This window comes from Cryptomeria japonica, chromosome 11, assembly GCF_030272615.1.
Source record: "Cryptomeria japonica chromosome 11, Sugi_1.0, whole genome shotgun sequence".
In the NCBI taxonomy this organism is placed as follows: domain Eukaryota; kingdom Viridiplantae; phylum Streptophyta; class Pinopsida; order Cupressales; family Cupressaceae; genus Cryptomeria; species Cryptomeria japonica.
The window spans coordinates 495,766,950-495,772,207 of record NC_081415.1 but is presented as its reverse complement, the minus strand read 5'-3'; the positions used below and the strand labels follow the sequence as shown (position 1 = coordinate 495,772,207).

The 5,258-nt window shown below is 32.2% G+C and overlaps 1 long non-coding RNA gene across 1 annotated transcript; it reads left to right on the top strand.

The window, feature by feature from the left end:
* Nucleotides 1-794: 794 nt before the first annotated feature.
* Nucleotides 795-5,045, top strand: LOC131068253 (uncharacterized). The gene is made up of 3 exons (XR_009111963.2): nt 795-1,044; nt 1,896-2,004; nt 4,415-5,045. It is a non-coding gene; the product is annotated as an uncharacterized LOC131068253 (long non-coding RNA).
* The last annotated feature ends 213 nt before the right edge of the window (nt 5,046-5,258 follow it).

The following is a 5,258-nucleotide window of genomic DNA, read 5'->3' as shown; positions in this document are numbered from 1 at the left end:
TTTTCTTTGTGAATCTCTATATGTAGAGGTAACTTCTTATGTTGTTATTGGCACTCTACCACTTTCTCCGTCCTTTCATATTTTAGTTGACCTTCAATCTAATTTTATGTTTTCTTCAATATTTAATTGTTTGGGTTACTATTCTTGATTTCCTTATTTCACTATGCTTTAATTTCTTGCATCTTTTAGAGCAATAAACTATAATGGCATATCATAGAATCTTGGGATTGACCCTAGGAATTATGAGCACCTAAATATTATCATTTTCTTAGAATGTAATAAATTGATTCTACTATATAATATTCTCACTTTTTCATTAGATTATGAGTCTTTTTTTTAAAAATAAAATTTATTTCTAAATTATTTTATATCAATTATCATTAATTTAATTCACAAATTTATATTATATACAATTTATTTAACTCACCTTAATTACATTTCATGTTATTTTTCAATTTATTTAATTAGCTATGAAGTTTAATCGTAACAATTCTTATTTAAATTAAACATCATAAAAAAATTCTTTTGCATTTGAATTAAAATGAGCAATTTGGAAGTACATTTTTGAAAGAAACTGTTCAAATTTACAGTTAGTTTCAAATTTTATCCTCATCCCACAAAGGAGCGTTTCCAACGGCTCTCAAACTACAGGCATTGAGAGAATGGTTTTTATTTTTTCTTATGTTACCGTTCAAAAAAGCAGATTTCAGCGTTGGAAAAAAGCAGATTCCGCCTCTTTTAAATGGGCGGATTATTTGAGAAGTAGCGCAGAATGTTCTTTCTTTGTTTGTTTAATTTTCATGTGTTGTATGTTTTTTGGGCATGGCCGTGCCTCTGTTTTGAGTTTTGGTTTTCAATTTTCGTTATGTGTTTTTATTTTCTGATCCTTACTTTTTCTGTTTGTATTCTATGTTTTCATTTGTTTACATTCTTATGAGCATAGCTGCAAACAGACTGGAGCAGGCCAGACTGTGTGTGTTACAGGAGCAGCAGGAGGATTTGTTTTCATGGCTTGCGAAGCTATTGGAACAGTTCGCATTCCAGGTTTAATTCACACCCATTTGATCATATTATATTTCAGACTTGAATTTGGAATTGGTATGGATATATTAACAGTTTTTGCAATTGGGTCTAGATATTCTAATCAAGAGACACACAGTTTGACACAATTTGGAATTCATATTTTGAATGCAATTGGGTTTTGCTTCTCATGACATCTGTTGAATTTCTTTTCCCTATATAGATATCTGGGTATGTTGATACTCGTGTCCATTTTCTCTATATAGATATCTGGGTATGTGTGTATATATTCTGGCCACTTTAATGAACACTTCCTATGGAGTGGGCATCTTGTTGTCCTTTGTATGTAACCCAAATACACATTTGGGTTATAGCACTGAATTTTTTTGTTTGAATATATTGAGTGGGCACAAAACGTTTTGGGTAGAAAGTACTGACTACTGTTTTACAAAACTTAACAATTGGATAGGACCATTATTTTGCTTAATCAATTCATTCTTAACCAGAAAAAGTGAGATTTCTTAATTCTTTCTTTATCTAGTTGTCAATTTCTTACCAACAGCATTGTTAAACTGTTTATCACCAAGGTTTGCTTGTTTTTCATAAATAATTTATACATCATGCTTTATTCTGATTTTGTCAGATTCATTTCAATGATTCAAATGAATGTTTGGAATGTTCTGTTTACCTGCCATTCAATACTGTTGCTCTCTTTGTTTTATTTCTTTGATTGACATTCTATTTAAGATTGATCTATTTTTATATGTTTGTTATGATTTTTTTTTTTTATTCTTATAATTTATGTGTAGAGTTTTTAAAAAGTTTTATTGGTATTATGTATTTATCTCTTTTTATGGGTGATGATTTTTCAATAGGAAGAAAAAAATAAGTACTGGTAACGATAAAGAGGAAGAGAAGAAATAAGCGCTGACAATGATAAGGAGGAGGAGAATTACACATCACAATTATCAGGAATTACACCAGGTACCAACATTTGAATATTTATGTTACAAGCACCACTTGATTGAGTAATGAAATTTCCTTCCACAATCTTTTTTTAAATGCTTTGGTTCATGTAGATTTATTTAATTCAAGGTCAAACTTTTGAAAATAGTCTATCATATTTACGTCTTCATTCACTTAATTTAGTTTTGATTTAAAACCATTTTTAAAAATAGATTATAACTTATGAATTTATGATTTTCTTTGATCAATTGAGTTTTCAATTGTCTGAAAACCTTTCTGTGCCATTCCTATAGATATTATAAATTGTGATGAAAATTAATTAATAAATAAATGATTAGTACAATTTAGGTTGGGTAAATAACGGGTTTTCTACAATTGCTCACTTAATTTTTTTATAATAGTGCTGCATAAGGCTTGGCAAGATGACCTTGTACTTAACATTTTCTGTTATGTTTTCTGCTCTTAGCTGAAATCTTATAGTGATACTGTAGAGATAGGAGACATGTTTTCAATCTACTATCCTTTTTGGGTGGAAGTACTTTTTGAGGGGAATGGTTATCGAGCCCTTAGAATGCACCAAACATCTATTATAATGTATTTATAATATATAAAGGACAATAATGTCTTTGTGCATTATAGGAATTGGATGGTTATCTCCCTTATTGAGAGTTTCATACATTGATGTTGCAATCACATGGAAAATATACTACTTACCACAAGTGCATGTGAATTGCAGACAACAAAGATTGGCAGCATGGACTCTCCACATGATTTTAGGATGAAGCCATTTCACACACCCATTCCAAATTCCATAGGGGATAATCCATGATTAATTTGAGGCAAGATTTGTGATTATAATCACAAAGCCATAGTTGTAGTTTTATAGAATAAATTCAGGTTGCAGCTGTAGTTTTTATTATGAGGTTGAATTCAGGTCATAACTGTAATTCTTAGTATGAAGCCAAACTGGTGCCCTAATTATTCTTATTATGAGGCTAAATTCAGGGCAACATTGGAATATATGATATACTTTTAAATCCAAGAAAAAGGCTATTACTATAACACATAATAATGAGACTTGTTTTCTTACACTCTATTCTTATTTCCAGGCTCCCATGTTCTAATGCACAACAAATCAATAATGATACAGGTAGGAATGTACTTTGACGTTCCAGTCTGTCAGGAGATAATTTTAACTTTACACTAAGCATTCACACACGGAGTAAGTGGGAGCTGGTCCTTTTATCCAGGAACATGGCAGATAATCAGAAATCATGATCTAGAAAATCTTGTTTTTGTAGTGCAATCATGGAGTTTAATGTAATTTCCTATATTATATTTATCAATGTCTCCCTCAAGTATGGAAAAATGCTCAATGGAAAATACACGACAACTATCAGGATGTGGCTTACCTTAAGAACCCAGTTCATAACAACAGGATGTGGAATCTTTTCCAAGAATTCCAACAGAATTCCAACAGAATTGACGAACTTGCCACAGGGTCGAATCATTGCAGAAATACATGTGGAGTTTAATAACAGTGTAAACAGAATGCACACTTTTTAGTGCAAAAAAAAGTAATTGGAAATTAACCATAAAATCTGTGGCTAAGGAGGCTTAGTGTACTGCAATCAGAGTGGGATTTTCCATATATAATTTGAGACCTATACTTGCAGTTAGATCCAAAACCGTTTTTCAGAAACCAGCAAACATAAAGATAAGTAAAACTCAAAATAATTACAAGTAGTAACATTTTGTGTCATTTTGTGTTAATTTGGCAGTAGAGAATCTGCCACCCAGACTCTTTATAGTTTTTAATGATCTTAGACTGTATATGTTAGGTTTGGAAGGATACTATATGTTTGGTATGGTCTGCTTGTCTGATTGCTCTCCTTCTTGAATTTTCAGAAGGCTCACAGATGTTTCAAACAAGCTTTTTGATAATTATCAACTAGTCATATCAACACTGTAATTATGCATAATTAATACATATCTGACTCTGCCTTTACTGATAAAAAAAAAACATTTTGTGTAATTTTGTGTTGACAACTTAATACATGTTTCTAGCATATTTTTGGACTCCATTGGTGAATGCACTGACCCGAAACTCATTTCAGCACACTGATCTACCTCGTTAGACTTCTCAGAACATTTTGTTCCATCACCTAAAACATTCCCCATCCCAGAATATATCACACCAGCAATTTTGTATCACAGCTGGCAATCTCATCCATCTTTCTCAAATTTCAATATTCCAATTTCATGGCCATGATTCTCAAACATGACTGTTGCCTGTTAACAGCTGCACTAAACAATAAGATTCAAATTTGGTGTTTGGTGTCTAAGGCGTGTATTGAATGGAATAAATGCATCATTGATCACATTAAACGGTTCACGCATTTGTCTCTAACTCTGTGTTATTTTGTAGGTTCACAGTGACCTCTATGTCTACATCAGAATCAGCATCAAACTCCACAATCTATTTCACTTTTGTTGTCGATTTAGTCTGAGGCTTGCTTGAGGCTTGCTTGAGGCACAAGTAAGTCTTGTACAATAACCCATGGTGCTCTTTAACAGCATCATCTTCTTCCTTCCTTCGACTTCCAGTAGGTGAACAGGTCAAGTACTTCCAGTAGGTGAACAGGTCAGGTCGTGCAAGTAATGCAGATCAAATTTCACACAAAAAAAGATTGCAAAATGGAAGATCATGCCACTAGACAAGATCACTGTTGTGATTTTGTTTTTAAACTCTTATCTTTTCATAATCCAGTTCCAGAATTCAATTTTCAAAGTTGTGCCAGCATGTCATCAATTGCAATTCACGTTTCAAGGTACACAGTCATAATCCTATTATATTTCAACACATGTTCAACTGCAATCCAGTTAGCATACATTAGTCAATTTATCAGATGCATCTCCTCTACCTAAAGTGATAACTGTGTTTAATAAACTTATTCCTTTAGATTTAGATCCTTAATTTTTATCATTATTTTTCAGTTTTTCTCTTTCTGTTTCACTCTTTCTGTTTCACTGAGGGTTATGTCCTTAGCTGAATGTTATCTTTCAGTATTCTCTGCCACTCCACCCCCATTGATTGTATTTCATTATTAACCATTCACCATAGATTCTAGAAAGCCCTTGTCCTTGATTTCCATTTCTATTTACCTCAAGGTATTTTCACAAGTTCATCAGACCCAGCCTTCAGCCTTTGAAGATCTCATTTACTTTTATGAAAATGAGGGTGTTCTCTGTTTTCTAGAAATACATTGAAT